The sequence below is a fragment of the Pseudorca crassidens genome, chromosome 7 (genome assembly GCF_039906515.1).
Source record: "Pseudorca crassidens isolate mPseCra1 chromosome 7, mPseCra1.hap1, whole genome shotgun sequence".
NCBI lineage: Eukaryota > Metazoa > Chordata > Mammalia > Artiodactyla > Delphinidae > Pseudorca > Pseudorca crassidens.
This window is the reverse complement of record NC_090302.1, coordinates 92,825,847-92,843,739: the sequence shown is the minus strand read 5'-3', so window position 1 is coordinate 92,843,739 and position 17,893 is coordinate 92,825,847. Positions and strand designations below refer to the sequence as shown.

The 17,893-nt window shown below is 40.6% G+C and overlaps 1 pseudogene; it reads right to left on the bottom strand.

The window, feature by feature from the left end:
* LOC137228406 (NADH dehydrogenase [ubiquinone] 1 alpha subcomplex subunit 3 pseudogene) overlaps positions 1-8,095 on the bottom strand; it is a 98,605-nt pseudogene extending 90,510 nt beyond the window's left edge.
* Positions 8,096-17,893: the final 9,798 nt, after the last annotated feature.

Sequence of the window (17,893 nt, the reverse complement as noted above, 5' to 3'; positions counted from 1 at the left end):
CTTTGCTTGGTTCTCTTTGTTAAACTTCAGTTTGTGTATTATTTCACTCATTGCTATCATAGAAGTCTCCAAGATTGTTCACCACCAAAATATCCTTGGAGTACTCTTATGCTTGAACTTCCCCAAGTACTTTTCTAAATAAAATCTGTCCCATTAGAGACAGATACAGAGTCCTTCATTCCCCTGGCATGGCTTTGCTCCAGAAAGACCCTCTGTGTCTTTGTTCTGGAACTTGTAGCTGGAACAGTAGCCCGCTTCTCTCAGACCAACACCCTGCTCTGGATCAGGCATAGGGTTGGAGCAGTAGCGCCTGCATTTCTTGGTTTTTTCCTCCTAGTATAGAACCTCTGCTTTATCAGGGTACTGGGTGGAGGTGATGGGGGTCTAGAATTCTCAGCCTGCCCTACTTGCAGTGAAGCTTCTGCCCTAGAGTAGGAACTGAGTAGAGGAAGGAAGACTCAGATTCTTGGCCATGCTTGCCTGGAATAGAGTTTCTGCAACACAGAGCTGAGGGATGCAAGTGCTGGTGGTCTCCCCTTCCAAGAAGGTATTGTAGCTCTTGACTGGGAGGTAGGGAAGAGGGAGTCCCATCTTCTTGGCCACATCTGGGCAGAGTACAGCTTCAGTCACCCTGAGGTAAGGATAGAAGTGTGTCAATGCTCAAAAGGCATAGACTTTCTGTTATTACTGAGACAGTAGCTTTCTTGAGTAAATATTTCTCCATTTGCTCATAGGACAACTTACTGAGAGTTTAAATAATTGGGTTTTTTAAAAAAATATAATTTTTACTAGTTTTGACTCATTTGCTGGGGAGAGGGTCCATGTCTATCCACACAGACAGTCCAGAAGTGCTTCTCATCTCATTTATTTTAATTACTCAGATGTTAGTTAAAGGTTTCTTTTGACCACCACTTTCCCTTGTCAGAAGCCAGCCTTTCAGGGGTTTCCCTGGTGGTCCAGTGGTTAAGACTTCACCTCCCAATGCCGGGGGTGCGGGTTTGATCCCTGCTCAGGGAGCTGAGATCCCACATGCCTCATGGCCAAAAATCCAAAACATAAACAGAAGCAATATTGTAACAAATTCAATAAAGACTTTAAAAATGGTCCATATTAAAAAAAAACTGAAAAAAAGGCTATTAGTAATGTTAAAAAAAAAGTAAGTTTTTCATTTTTCAGTGAATAAACTTCCAAACCTCTGTTCTATGCATATGCATAGCTCTATATGGACCTATAAACATTTCCAATTGTAAATAGTGTTTTATTTACTTATTTTATAAGTGGAATCACAATGCGTGTTGCTATTCAGGAGTAAAGCTTGTTAAGGCAGCAGTTCTAACCCATTCTTTTTCATTGTTGTGTGGTTTTACATAGTGTAGATTGACATTGTTTTGAATGTTCCTTATTGATGGGAAGTTAAATTGCTTCCAATTTTTCAGGAGTACACACAATGCTGCACTGGAAATTCTGCTATGTGCTTCTCTGTGTCCCTCCGGACTATAAGTATTTTCCAGCACACACACATGTAGGAGGAACTGCTGGGTAAGAGGATATTTGTAGCATTCAGGTTTGCTACAGTAACAAACAAGCCCACACTGCCAGTGATGCACATTTTTTCTCACATAAGGGCTGCACAGCACCAGGTCCTCTGCTCCTGGATGAGGCTCAGGTCTATATTCTTCTCATCCCAGGTCCCTGTTGCTGAAGGTGGGATCCCTACACTGAGTAGTACGAAGTGGCCAAACACACAGTGCTGATGCTGGACAGATGAGATGGACAGCAGTTTATTAGTCACAAGTTCTTCCAGCCTCAGGAAGGAGGACTCCACACACTGTGCAGGGTCACACAGGGGTGCACTTGGGAGTAGAGTGAAACAGCAGGGCTGTGGGAGGCAGGCTTTGGCATAACAAGGGGTTCCCCCTCATTCCCACAGGAGGATGTGATTGGCTTGTTTAAATACTTCCACAGGCTGACAGGGAGGTGAAACCCATTAAGTTGAGGACTGGGTGGAAGGGGAATATTTCCTGCTGGTTGGGGGTCACACCTGTTGAGAGCAGGGGAACTCACTTAGAACTTTGGAGCCCTGTGAGGCTCAAAGATGTCAAGGCAGCTCTTAAAAATTTAGGTCTTACAATACAGGATGTACTCTTGGCCTAGGGGTGGGCCCTGGGAGTCTCATGGCAGTGGACAGACATGAAAACTCTTCTTACAGCAAAGTGGGGGTGAATGCTGACAAGTGACACTCATTCTACTCCAAGTATGCACGTTAAAAATAGCAATACATTCTTGCCAAAATGCCCTTCAAAAAAGGCTGTACCAATTTATTCTCTTTTCTATAGTGTATTACCAAAGAGAGAATGTCATTCTGAGAAAGATAACATAATACATAATAGATTTTTAAACTAATTTCCACAATCATTATAAAGGTGAAAATATTTCTATATGTCTATAGGCCATTTGTATGACTGTCTATATCCTTTGTCTAACTACCTATTGGGTTGTTTGTTTATTTTTAAAAATTGATTTATAAAAGTTAAAATAAATGTATACTCTAAATATAAATCCTTTATAGACATAGTGCATATATTTGTTCTCTCATCTTTTTTTTAATTAATTAATTTAATTTAATTTTTTTTTTGGCTGTGTTGGGTCTTTGTTGCTGTGCGCAGGCTTTCTGTAATTGCCACAGGCAGGGGCTACTCTTCATTGCTGTGCACGGTCTTCTCATTGTGGTGGCTTCTCTTGTTGCAGAGCACGGGCTCTAGGCACGTGGGCTTCAGTAGTTGTGGCTCGTGGACTCTAGAGAGCAAGCTCAGTAGTTGTGGTGCACGGACTTAGTTGCTCCATGGCATGTGGGATCTTCCCGGGTGAGGGCTCGAACCTGTGTGCCCTGCATTGGCAGGCGGATTCTTAACCACTGTACCACCAGGGAAGCTGGGTTCTCTCATCTTTTTACTTTGTTTATAATCTTTTTTTGTATAGAAGTTTTAAATTTTTATGTAGTCAAGTTATCACACGCTTATCATTTCCATGCTGTGTGTCTTTCTTAAGAAGGTCTTTTCTACATGGTTTTGTAAATTATGCTTCTATACTTTTATTTTTTAATATTTTTATTATTTATTTATTTGGTTGCACCCGGTCTTAGCTGTAGCAGGCGGGCTCCTTAGTTGAGGCACACGAGTGCCTTAGTTGCGGCACACAGGATCCTTAGTTGTGTCATTCTAACTCTTAGTTGCAACATGCATGTGGGATCTACTTCCCTGACCAGGGATCAAACCCAGGCTCTCTGCATTGGGAGCATGGAGTCTTAACCACTGTGCCACCAGGGAAGTCCCTCTATACTTCTAAAGTATTTTCTGTATGTTTATGCCTTAATTATGAATTTATTTTTGTACAACATGAGAAAAGGATCTAACTTTCCATTGTAACTGCTCCAGGAATCTCTATTTCATCCCATTGTTTCATGTGTCCAACTCCTTGCCAGTATTTGAATTGCTAGAATGTGTGTAATGTATCATGTAATATACGTATGGTATTCATGCTTTTATATCTGGCAGGAACGTTTTCTCTTTCATTTCTTCTTTTGAAAAATTTCTTGGCTTCTTCCATGTGTTTTCTTTTCCTAATGAAGTTTAGAATTATCTTGTTGAGTTTCATAAAATATTCTGTGAGGTTGTATTAAATTTATAGATTAAGTTACACAGATTTGAAGTTGTTCAAGAACAGGATTTTTTATTGTAGTTTTAAAACTCAGGAGGGAGAAATATCTAGATGTACTCTTCCTAATTATTAAGATAGTACATAATGTTTGTATATTGACAGAGTTAATGTTTATAAGATCAGAGAGGTCAGAGTTGGTGGGTAGTTATGATAATGTAGGTGAACAAATTCGAAATTTTATGGCAAACATTCTTTCTAAATTTCAATGAATAAATACAATTTTCTGTAACAAACATTCTAACATTCCAACAAATGCAGTTTATAGATCATCCTTGAGTTTTTTGATTAGCAACCTTCATAGTTATAAATTGACTATGACAGGGGCATCCTACTCTTACTTTCTAAACATTTAAGAAGAAACGTAGTTATGTATAAGTTTAAAATGAAGAATCTTGTCTCATTGGTCCATAATTATTTGTCAGTCTTTTGAGATCACCAAATAAAAGCATTCTTTAATCTTCCTCATCTCAGTTACTCGCTAAATATTGCCCTTTAGCTAGATGCACAAGAATGACAACAATCTATCTCTCAAGGTTTCTCACTAAATACCCCTCTTACTTATGACTTAATGGTTTCAATAATTTTAAACAAAACTGAGTCTAAATTTGGGGGATTCTATTTCTACAACTTTGAGTCTTACTATGTGGCATTATTTATTCATTTATATAGGCCTTTTGTATTTTCAGTAAAATGTAAATTTTTTCATAAGGATCTTGCACATTTCTTGTTAGGCTCCTAGGATTGTGTAATTTTTGTCATTATTGTTAATGGATCACTTTTTAAATTCAGTACATTTAAAAATGTATATACAGATATTAACTTTTATACATATATATTATTTTGATCATCTTGCTGAGTTCTGTTGCTATTTCTAACACTTTTTCAATGGATTCTCTTGGGCTTTCTAGTTAAATGATCACACATCAGTAAATAGGTGATTCTTTCCCTCTTTCTTCCTAACTCAGATCCTCTGATTTTCTTCTTCCACTGGCCAGGACCTGAAATATCTTGTGGAATGGAAGTAATGACAGTAAGTGTTCCTGTCTTCCAGAATTTAATAGGAATTCTGATATTTCAACTTAAGGGTGTAATTTGCCAGATACATTTTTTATCAATAAATAAGGTTTTATCTAATCCAAGTTTATTGATTCTTTTTCCCCCCAAATCTCAGATATGTGTTGAATTTTATTTTATTATCACTAAGAGGGTCACCCTTCCCCCACCATTAGTCCTTTGGTTTATTACCTTAATGGATTTCCTAATGTTAAAATAGCCTTGCATTCTTAAGATACACTCTACTTTTTGGTGATATTTTATTTTAGTACAGGCTGGATTTGATTTGATAATATTGTGAGGGCTGCAGAGTTGAGCACTGACAGTTAAAGGCTTCACAAATGTCACTTCTCACATTTTATTGACCAGAACTATTCTCACGGCCACACCTAATGTCAAGAGAGCAGAAATAGAGAACTTGTTATTATTGAACAATATGAAAGTCTGCCATTGGGGACCTTACCATTTATCAACCAAACTGGAACACTTTTTTTTTTGCTGCGTCAGGTCTTAGTTGCGGCATGCAGGATCTTTCCTTGTAGCGTGCAGGCTCTTTGTTGCAGCATGAGGGCTTCTCTCTAGTTGTGGCGTGCAAGTTTTCTCTCTCTAGTTGTGGCGTACGGGCTCCAGAGTGCGTGGGCTCTCTAATTGAGGCATGCAGGCTCAGCAGTTGTGGCACATGGGCTTAGTTGCCCCGTGGCATGTGGGATCTTAGTTTTCTGACCAGGGATTGAACTTGCGTCCCCTGAATTGAAAGACGGATTCTTTACTACTGGACCACCAAGGAAGTCCCTGGAACACTTTTGAGAGTGAAAGGGGGAGCTATTAATAATTATGCTGAGGTGAAAAGTATGTTGGGCTTTTAATATTCATCTTTGTTAATTTTCTCCTGAATGTGTATGTACTGGGATGAATAGTTTCCCCCCCAAATTCATGTCCACGTGGGATGTGTGAATATGACCATATTTGGAAATAGAATGTTTGTTTGCAGATGTAATCATGTTAAGACAAGGTCATACTGGAGTAGGGTGAACCCTAATCCAATGACTGGCATCCTTGTAAGAAGAGGGAAATTTGGACTCAGACAGACACAGCAGAAAGACTGCCCTGTGAAGATGGAGATAGAAAATGGAATTATTCTGCCATAAACCAAGGATCACCATGAATTTCCAGCAACCACCAAAAGCTGGAAGCGGAGGGAGGATTTCCCCCTAGAGCCCTTGGAGGCAGCTTGGCTTCAATAACACCTCGATTTCAGACTTCTGACCTTCAGAACTGTGAAAGAATACATTTCTGTTATTTAAATCACCCAGTTTGTTCAACCTTGTTATGGCAGTTATGGGAAACAAACAGCATCAGAGACCAAGTTCTTAATGAAACCTCACAGACCATACATGATGATCAAGTGTGCTGGCACCCCTTTGGTCCAGGTCTTTAACCCTGGAGAGACAGGAGGCAAGCTCGAGGGGAATGTTTCTGATATGGGTGGCAGGATGAAGTGAAGGTTTGAGGGAAAAGGATTCTTCTCTGTACATAAAGGAAAGGAGGCAGCTGTTCTTGCTCCTTCTGAAAGGGTCTCTTTGGAAATATAATGGGCCTGAGTCCTTAATTCAACCTTTTGATATATAAATAAAGTCTCCAGGGGCCAGACAGTCCTGTGTTTGTGTGTGTGTGTGTGTGTGTGTGTCTTGGCTTTTTAGACTTAGAGAGTTTTCCAAGTTCTGAGGTTCACTCTTCCTTGAAATGTCTATAACTAGGGAGAGAGTTGCTTCCCTTTTTGCCACCTTGGGGAGGTTGGTCTGTATTGTTTGGCCTTCTTGGGGAGACAAAAGAAGTTTTATTATTCTTATGGATCTAAGAAATTAACTAGACAAAAGAATGAGAATTAGTAACTACTATTAGTAGTTAGTATTAATTAGTAACTACTATTAGTAGAAATAGTAACTACTATTCCATCCTCCAGATGGAATTCTCATGGCATGTGAGGAATATCAGGAAGCAGGTCTTTTACAGGAGCACTGAGAAAACCGGGGAAGTTTTATTTCCCCACACAGTGTAAGCTGAGAGTGTCCTGGGAAAACTGGGACACATGGCCATCCTATCTGTCACAGGGTACAAAGTAATAAGGCTAGAAATTAACTACACATATGTGTGCACATGCATACACACACACACACACACACACACACACACACACACACTGAAGATATGGGAATTTTTTTTAACATCTTTATTGGAGTATAATTGCTTTACAATGGTATGTTAGTTTCTGCTTTATAACAAGGTGAATCAACTATACATATACATATATCCCCATATCTGAAGATATGGGAATTTATAAAACACTCCAGTGGAAAAAAATGTGTCAATGAGGAAAGTAAATCACTTTAGAAAACCTCACAATGAGAACCTGCAGAACAGTACTAATAACCTTCAATTATTACATTATAAACAATAATAGTAAACAAGAATAATCTAAGCAAAGTTTACAAAACACCATCAACAATAAGCAAATCACCCTTATGAATAGAAGAAAACAGAATAGCAACTACTAGAAGATATTAGTAAATACTAAATTGATACATAAATTCAAGAGCTGCTACTTTCAGAGTCTCCCAACCATATACAAATAATACACGGATAGCCTAGAAAAAATGTAGTGAAAAAGAATATGAAATCAACAAAGTTAGAAATGCAAAAGGGGTTATAACCAGATTAATAAGAGGCCAGATTAATAAGAGAATATCATATACATATCCATGAATAAATTTGAAAAATCTTAATAAAACAAATGATTTTCTGGAAATACATAATGACCCAAACTGACTCAAGAAAGGAAATATCTGAGTATATTAAGAACAGTGGAAAAGATTGAAGGAATTAATAAAGAGTTCTTCTAAAAACAAAAGTTTTGATTCCTAAATTATTTTACAAGTGCTCATTTGAAAGTTAAAAGGAATAAATAATTTCATCATAGAAAAAGATTTTAAAAACTTACCCTAATTCATTAAATATCATAAGATAGTTTCCCAACTCCAAAACCTAAAGATAATTTTAGTTAAGATTATCGTATTAATTATCTATTGCTGCCTAAAAAATTATCCCAAAACTTGGTGGCTTAAAACAACACATATTTTTTATCCCACTGTCTCTGTGGGTGAGGAATCTGGCTCAGCTCAGCTGTGTCCTCTGCAGGGCTGCACTCACCTTGCTGGTTGGGGCTGGGGTCATCTGATGGCTTGACAGGGGTTCGGTCTGCTTCGTACTCACTCACGTGGCTGTCAGCCTCAGGTCCTCTCTGGCAGACAAAAGAGACAGCAGCCATTGGCTTCTCCCAAGGGCAGCTCAAACATAGCTGTGGGCTTCCTGCAGAGAGGGAGGGAGAAAGTCAGGAGGACACCCAAGAGGGAAGCCAGAGTCTTTTTATATGCAACCAACAGAGACAATGCCATCGCTTCTGCCTATTTGTTCCTTAAGAGCATGAGCCCTAGATTCAGTCCGCATGGTGTGGGAAGAATGACACAAGGGTGTGAATACAGAGTGTGATCATCGGGGCATCCTGAAGGCTGCTGTCCACAAACTGGCTAAATTCTGACTACAAGACCAGTAAATCAAATTTATGTTACAGTAAAAAAATAGTCCGACATAACCAAACAGAATTTGTGCCGGGAATGGCATAAAATGAAGAAATCTCTTCACATGGCACACTACTTCATTAAGTCAAACCAAATACATGTGATGAGATTCAACATTCATCATAACTGTCAAAAATCTCCCCTCAGTAGCTAAGGGCCATCTACTGTGCCAGGTGCCCCTTCAGGGCTGATGCCTGTCTGACAAGGGAGTTTGATAAACCCTCCATCATCATGGGGCTGTGTAGGGTCGAGGCTTCCTGTTGGAAGGGAAACACAGGCTGGTGATGCACAGGATCCCCTGGTCTCCACCATCTCATCAAGAGGTCACCCAGGCATCTGCTGAATGTAGATGGTTGTTCTAGAGCATAGCCTCCCCCTGTGGGGTTTCCTTCTTACAGGGTAAGTGCAAACGGGGTGACAGATGTTTACAGGAGTTGCTTGGAGATCTTGGGGTCAATGGTGACAAGAGAAAAATATACACTCTGACTCAAGGTGAATTCCTAGTTGGGCAGGAAACAAACTAATTGAGGGATTAGACACTGCAGGATGGGCTTCAGATGATCTGTCAGGGAATAACCAAGAAACACGTAGGTTAAAGCACTGAGGATTCACCAGTACGTGTGTATTAGTCAGCTTGGGATGTCGTTAAAAAATACCACAGACTGGGCAGCTTAAACAACAGAAATGTACTGTCCCACAGTTCTGTAGACTAGAAATCTGAGATCCAGGTGTCAGCAGGGTTGGTTTCTTCTGAGAACTCTACTTGGCTTGTAGATGGCTGTGCCTTCTTCCTGTGTCCTTCATGGTCTTCCCTCTGTGCATGTCTGTGTCTCAATCTTCTCTTCTTATAAGGACACAAGTCATACTGGATTAGGGCTCACCCTAGTGACTACATTTAACCTTAACTACTTCTGTAAAGACCTTATGTCTTAATATACTCACATTCTGAGGTACTGGGGGTTAGGACTCAAACATATGAATTTGTGTGTTTCCCTGGGGGGAGGGGGTTACAATTCAACCCCTAGCAGCATGGGAAGGCAGCCCTTGGTAAGACCTGCTTTTAGACCAATAAAACCCAAATAGAGGATACTTCCTTAACATAAAATGTTTATCTATTGTGGAAATGAACCAAGGCCATCCAAATGAGAAGAAGCAAAGGCTATATATTCAGAGCTTACAAGGGAGTCAGCTACCATCATTGCATTTGGAAGATCCTTGAAGGGAAGGAAAAGGGTGGAATATCAGTGGGAAAAGAGCAGGTTCAGGTGAGCACTTGTGGAGGCTATGGGGGCCTAGCTAGAAGGGGGCATCTTGTGTGACTGGTTAGGGGAGCATATCCGACTTTCTGTGGTTGGCCCTGAGTTGGAAATGGGAACAAAAATTAGGGAAGCTGTCGGTTATTGATCAAGTTCTGGCCATTTGGAGCTGATTGTTAGGGGGTTGTTTGATGGCAGGCTGGCTTCTGACACTGAACAAGAAAGTGAACTCAGTGTGACTTCTTTATTTAATATTGTCCTGGAGGCTCATCCAGTTAACCAGGATGAAATTGAAGGTATGAAACTTGGTTAGGAACAGGCTAAGTTACCGTTGTTAGCAGATAACATGACAGAACACATGGTAGGTGCAAGAAAACAAACTGCAAACAAGTTTATATAAGAAAATCAATATATAGTTATTCTACATAGAAATAATACCTAGTTAGAAAATACAGTGGAAGAAAAAATCTCATGTATAATAACCATAAAACAATATTTAGAAATACTATTAACAAGAAGTGTATAAAAATACATATGAAGAAACACATGATGATAAAACAAGGTTTGAATTTGAATACATGGGATGATATATTTTGTCCTGGAGTCAAAATATAGAAAATGAAAAATGTAATTCTCCTTAAATTAATCTATACTTATAGTATAATCCCAATAAAAATTTTACAGAGAAAAAAAAATTCAAATGTGAATATAAAGCCACAAGTCACTGGGCTTTGCTGGACCTCTGACTTCATCATCAATAGAAAGTCACAGATCTGTGCACATTACAATTGTGGTGGATTTCTCAAAATATCATTCAAGCTCATCACAACCTTAAAACTGGTAATTAGTGGCAGTTAGACCCACCACTAGATCTTGTTTCCAATGTGTTAATAAAGAGGCACATATATTACTATTCCACAAATTATGTTTTTAACTTGTATTCCAATATAATTGGTTTCCTTTATAATTATAAATATTTTATTTATTCATTAAAAACATTGTTTTGAGATGGGACTGTGGCAGATTGTATTTTCCAAAGTCAGCCACAGCAATATCTTCCACCCACCAGCTCTTCTGCAAGTGATGGTGTCAAGACCCCTGTCAACAAAAATAATCAATAAACAGTCTATAATAAGAAAAGAGTTTTATTTGAGCCAAACTAAGGACTAGCCCAGAAGCCAGCTTCCCGTATTACTCTGAGAAGCTGCTCCAGAGAAGCATGGTTTCCAGCACAGTTTTATATCTTGTCAGAACAAAGAACATTAAACAAGTCAGGGATACATTTCTTCAAGGCTTCAAAAAACAAAACAAAACAAAGAAAAACAAAAAAAAACCACCACCAACAACAAAAATCACACAGATAAGCATTTATATAGCAAGTCAGCATGGCCTTGGCATCTGGGAAGGGAGTCTTATCATCAAAGGAGGAGTACTAGCACTGGTGTCCTGGGAAGTGAGGAATTTAAACTTTATTTTTAACATGGACATTCTTTACTTTTGGTCAACGTGCCCTTTTCTCTAATAATTAAAGCAGATGTACAATGTATGTTTGATAGGCCATAAACAGGATATTTTAGTTAGCATAAAATTCAAGTTAACTCATGCATAAGCCAGAATGGCTTCTCTGTATCTCAGTATGTGAAAATTTCTTTTATCACCCCTCAGGGTGGCATTTAACTTCCCCATGTGTGTCTAGTGATCTAGCTGTCTAGAGACAGCTCTAGTGACCTCTCATCACCAGTGGAATGTGGGAGCAGCAATGTGCCTGACGTGGGAGAGGAGGCCAGAAAAACCCATTCGGTATTCTCCTGGTTCTCTTGGAATGCTCAGTCTTTCCTGGGACCCAGCGGTGAGCTCTGAGAAGCCCAAGCCACATAGGCCACATGCCGGCCCTTTGGTTGACAGTCCCAAACAAGCACACCTCGAGCACCAGTCATGAGTGTAGAAGGCTCTGGTCCAGGTTCTGGTATTCTGAGTTCTCCCAGCCGAGTGTCCTGTCCCAACTGCTGACGCACACCCCGTGAGCATAACTAAACAATGGTTGGTGTCCACAACCCTTTCTGTGATGCAGCATGGACACCTGAAACAGGGCCCATGGGCTTCATCAAAGTGGTCCAAGGCAAGAGCAGTTCTTAACTACAATATTTCTTGGCTGGGTCTGGAGATGCCAGTGCTGCTGTCTTGACCTTGCCACCCCTGGCTCCTGCAAGGCTGAGGTGCAGCTGCAGGTCTGGGCGTGCACAGAGCTTGGGCTGAGGCAGGCAGTGGGAGTGCCCCAGTTGGGTTGATGGAGGGAACTCCAGTTTGTCCCACAGTTCCAGCTGAAGTAAAGTTCCACATTGTGGCACTTCTTGACACAGAGAGTTGGAATCTATGGGGAGGAAGGGCCAGATGAATCCCTGCTGCAACTTGGTATCTAAGTAATTGCAGGTCTTTACCTCACCTTTGTTGTCTTCATGCTACAGAGGAAAAACAGGGCCTTAGATACTTGCCCAAGGTCACAGAGCCCAGCACTAGAGCCACAGGCTTAATTACTGCAGTTTCTGTAGCACGTCATTGGGAGATTTTTGTTTTTTAGAAATTGACGAGATAATTCCAATTTTTTCTTGAAGAATGAAAATTGAGAATCCAGCAGGGTTGCATCTTCTCAGAGCTGTGTCTAAAGTGAGTATGTATTGTAATTAGAACATATGTAGAATAAAATTACTACCAAAAACCCCTGGTAGCAGGCTCAAGTCACCAAGGCTATGATCCTTGCAGCATAGAAGCTAGGAATAATAAGGCAAGGTGTTCCACTACCATTGACTTGATTTTTATTCTCAGCTCATGTCATCAGATTTTTGTAAGTAAAGTGTGTACATGATGCAATTCCTCTGTAGTCAGGAAAGTTGGACGAAGAGGCAGCATGGGGACATGCATCGACTGGGCAAGCCTCAGCCCAGCCCTGGCCACACAGCCAAGGGGACATGGCTCCAGCCTCAGTGGTCCCCCCAGGAATGGGGCTACACCACACTTCTAACTCCAACGTTCTGTAATTCCAAAGGGCAATTTCCAGACCTCCTGTGTTCTAGTTAGAGCCGTCAACTCCCAAGTCTCGGTGTCCTTTACCACATAATCGATTGATCAGTCACAGAAGCAGTTATTCTGTTTTATAAAGGAGTGACATCACAGGATTTAAATACTGCTTTTGATAGAGTAAAAAGGTTTTAAAATATGTCCTTTTATGAGGAAGGAAGGAATAAGTAGGAAAAAACAATGGACAGGAATAGAAATAAAATTAGTAAAGTTTCCCAGAAAATATGGAAAAAAATTATAACTTCACTTGAAAACAAAATAATATAAATTTAAAACTACATAAAGAAAAATAAAATTAACTTTAAAATTTAGCAAGTACATAAAGATACTATTCCATATTATTTCAATTCACTTATTATTTGCAAAAAATAATACCCTATGTTGATATGTTGACATGGTACATTTGACAAAAATACAAACTGTTGTTGTATAACAGCTTTTGACAAGCTTTTATGTATTCTCTGTAATATAACATCTGAGTATAATAGCACATAATAATCATTGCGTCCTTCTCTAAGATAAGCATTTTTACATGTATGTTTTTACCTAATTTTCACAATGATACTATGAGATGAGTACCCTTATCTCTCACTTCACATACAAAACTAAGAGAGGTTAAGTTATAAGCCCAGGACTACACAGCAAGAGAGGGTGGAGCAAAGATTGAACCCAGGCAGGAAGAATTTGGAGACTGTCATCCTTTTACTCAGCTAAGTATATTTAATCTGTATTCTGAACCACTAAATAGTACAACAGACAAAAGAAAAAAATTGTAGTGGTTTGACCATTTAGAGAACCAGTTTAGAGAACCAGCAAATATTAGTATAAAAGAGAAATAAAACATAAAGTGATGAAAAAGAAGAGAAGATTTCCTAAGGGTAGTTTAAAACAGTTTAGTTCTACTTGGAAGTATAGATGGGACAGGAAGACAATAATACAGAATAAATAAAGGACACATTTTATGAATCTCACAATTACAGAAACACTAAATATAATCAGTAATGCCTCCACTGGGCACTGTTGTTCACACTCTCTGGGAAAAATTTAAATTACCTTGTGTAATGGGCTGAATTGTGTCCCCCCGCCCCACCAAAATTCATATGTTGAAGTCCTAACCCACAGTACTTCAGAATGTGACTGTCTTTGGAGATAAGGCCCTTTAGAAGGTAATTAATGTAAAATGAGGTCGTTAGAGTGGGCCCTAATCCAATCTGACTGTGTTCTCATAAAAAGAGGCTATTAGGACACAGACATGCACCCAGGGAAGGCCATGTGAGGACACAGGGAGAAGATGGCCATCTACACTCCAAGGAGAGAGACCTCAAGAGAAACCAGCCCTGGCTGTACCTTGACCTTGGACTTCCAGACTCTGGAACTGTGAGAAATAAATTCCTATTGTTTAAGTCACCCAGTCAGTGGTGTTTGTTATGCAGTTCGAGCTGACTGATACACTTTGCATCCATGTACCTTGGTGATGTGCAGAGCCACCTGAGGGTAGTTTGTTTAGTCTCCTCATCCTCTTTACGGCCCTAACCTGCCTTTGTCCCACCCACCAGTTCTGGCCAGCACTGTTGAGACGGAACCTTCTGCCTCAGTTTTCTGTACTGCTGCACAAATTCTAAAGTTCCAGCATTTCAGGGGCAGCAAGGAGGAGTGACAGCTGTAATGCTCATTGTTTGTGCACTCCTAGATGGAGCGATTAATACACATGCTGCAGGATGCCTCACCTCAGCCCTTGTTTTCCTATTATCTGGCATGCTTCATTTGTACAGGCAGGAAACTGGCTTATCATACCTGTCACCCACTCAGCTGTAGCATCTCTAAATTAATATAATTCTGCTTGGAAATACATAAGCCTGCCCAGTCATCAATCAGATAATTCAAGATGTTGTCAAATGGGGTGTCTGTTTTCTTCTTACCAGTAAAAATAGTCCATTGCCAGTTAATGGACATTGCAGGGCTTCACACTGCAGAACCCAGCACCACCATGTGGAGTCCATGCTGATGAGCCGGTTGTTGATGGCTGAGTCATTTGAAGTGGTTGAGAAGAGAAACAGCAGACCCTGCCTCTGTCCCTCTCATCCTTTGAGCTGTGTAGCTGGAGAAAGCACTTGAGTATGGAGGATGCTGGTGACTATGGAACATTGTGAAAACCCAAAATAATAAATTCTTTTGTTTACATATCCCTGCTTTTGGAATCTGGATAAGACCAAGGACCCACTCAGGCACTGGGCACATGCTTTACGGGCTTTCTTCACCAGAACCGACTTCACGGGAACACGTTCCCAGGGCCCCATGCTTCTGCATGGCCATCTTGGAATCCTTAATAATTTTGAGCAATCAGTCCCGCATTTTCACTTTGCACTGGGCCACACAAATTATATAGCTGGTCCTGCTCTTTAACCAGGAGCTAGAAAAATGTCCTCAAAAAAGCAATGAACCTATTACTAGGTGAAAGTAGCTGGTGTGAAAAGACTACATACTGTATGATTTCAACTAAAGGACATTCTGGAAAAGGCAAAATTATGGAGACAGTAAAAATATCAGTGGTTGCCATAGATTAGTGGGGAGAGAGGGATGAACAGGTGGAGCACACAGGATTTTTAGGGCAGTGAAACTACTATGTATGATATAGTAATGATGCATACATCTAAACCTATAGAATGTACAACACCCAGAGTGACCCTAATGTAAGCTATACTCTGGCTGCTGCTGATGTGTCAATGTAGTTTCATTGATTATAACAAATGTACCGTGCTGATAGGGGTGTTGATAACGGGGGAGGCTGTACATGTATTGGAAATCTCTGTACCTTCCTCTCAGTTTTTCTGTAAACCTAAAACTGTTCTAAAAAATAAGATCTATTAAAAAACAAACAATGTACCAGTGATGGTCCGGGAGGCTGAAGACATGTCTTCCACGTGCAGAATGCTGAACAGTTGTAGAGTTGTAGAGGTTTTTTGTTTTTGTTTTTTAATGCATTTTTGCCAAAGATAAACATAAAATATTTTATTTACTTAATTTTTAAAAACTTTTTGTGGTAACTATTTCTGAGATTGGGTTTTCCTTCTCTTTCATGCTGGCATTTTAGGGTATTCTCATTTCACAAGCAAAACATGTTTTAAGCTTTAAAACAAATTTAGACAGGCTGCCGTTGGAATTCACCAATTTCTAAAAATCCATGATGTATTTAATGTTGTTGATTAAAAGCTGGCTTCCAAAATGTTTCCTTGTGAGACACATGCTTGGTCTTAGTTTCTGGAAGGCTGAGTTCTGCACCACTAACCCATGTGCAATGACTTCACTCTTTCATCTGCCTGGGAAAGGAAGCCGACTCCAGCATCTACAGCTTAACGCAGCCTCATCTGACACTCGTTTCCTGTCGCAGGAATCCACTGGCTGACTCTGGTTTCAGTCGGACTGCTCAAAGCTGAGAGCTCAATTTTGGCAGGAAATGAAGAATCAGCATTAAGAAAGCAAATGTTTCCCGAATCCCAACCTAGGAGTGAGTTTCAAAAGTGTACAGTAATGCAGTAGCCTTTGGATAGAAAGCAAGCAGGCAGTTAGGCAGTAGAAAAGCCCATTCTCCAGTCGGTGTGGTTTGTGTTGCCAAAAGCTGAGCAGGTACAAGGTGATTCTGGTCACTTAAGCAGCAAAAGTAAATGCGTGTGTGCCGAGGGTAACGTGGACAGAGCTCCTTTCTAGTGTGATCCTTACAACCAATCACTCCTTGATCGTGTTATGTGGACACCTCGGTTAAAAACATCTAACCTTGACGTCTCACGATCTTGAACTGTAATCTTTTACACACTGAAGGGAGAACACAGGCACACAGAAACATTTGGGGGCACCAAAGCCTGTACAGCAGTCACCCACAGTGTCAGGGATGTGGGGCCTCCCCTCGCTGTCCATGGTCCTCTTCTTGCTTGGCTGGAGTCCCCCTGGGGAGACCTGGCTGCAGGTGATAGGCTGCCCCTCCACCCCCACCCATATCCTCTCTCTGGGTCTCTGTCACCCACCAGCTCCGCTTCCTCCCCTGATGGGTCCCAGGCAGTATCATGATGGGAAATGCTGGAGGGTTCTACTACTGCCGACTGACCAGGAGAAAGCGCCCGCCCTCTGGACTCACTTTCCCACCTGCCCAGTGAGGAGTGTCTTCCTAATTCTAAGACATTAAGATGCTTGGGAGTCTTTGGGTTAGAATCACAGTGGTTCCTGGAGAACCCACAGGCACCCCAAGAACTCCGCCATATTGGAGGAGCTGAGTGAGGCACTCTGGTTGGAACCGGTCATCCAGGGCAGCTACAGTGGCCTCCGCACACCCCATGGACAGCAGAATTTCCTCTTGTTTCTGTGTTTTCTCACCTTAGCAGCCCACGCTGCTCTGAGAAAATATAAATTGGACACTTGTTTAGTACTTTAAGTCATGAATGGCATTTCCAGATCAATCACTGTACTCAAGTGACAGTGGTTTGAGACTGGCAAGTGCACAGATTCTCATTTAACAGAAGGAATGCGAAGCAGTTAATTCAGACGTGGAGTCAAGAGAAATTTATCTTCACAACCGCTAGGAGGTATCCTTTCTTTGCGCCTCATTTTCCTTTCCTGCAAAATAGGAACCCTGCATAGGCCTATTGTGAGGTGTCACAGCCAGGGCCTCTGACATACCCACAGCAGTGGGTAGGAGAAAGTTCCCTCACAGAGTGCAAGCCTACAGGAGATCATAGTATGGTCAGAGGGAAATGGATGGCCTGTCAACCTGTCTTTACCCTTTTTTAAGTTGTATAATGTACACACAGTAAAGTGCATGAATCTTAAATGTAGAGCTTGGTGAATGTCTACATACGTATATGCTGGTTTAACCACCACCCAGATCAAGATATAGGATCTTCATCCCTTCATTCCTGCAGAGGAGGAAAAAGTCACTTTTTCTTCTACCCTCTTATGTTCAGGGAATAAGGAATGCAAATTAAATTGACAAAAACAGATTAACAGGAGAGGAAAAAAACAGAATTTATTTATTTGTGCAGCGTTCATACATGTGGGAGAACTCAAAGAATTGGTTAGAATTTGGGGCTGGATGAGAAATCGTAGAGCAGTGACAAGACAAAGGAAAAGGGGTGTGGGCTCCTGGGGTGATAAGTTGTGGGAAGGTAA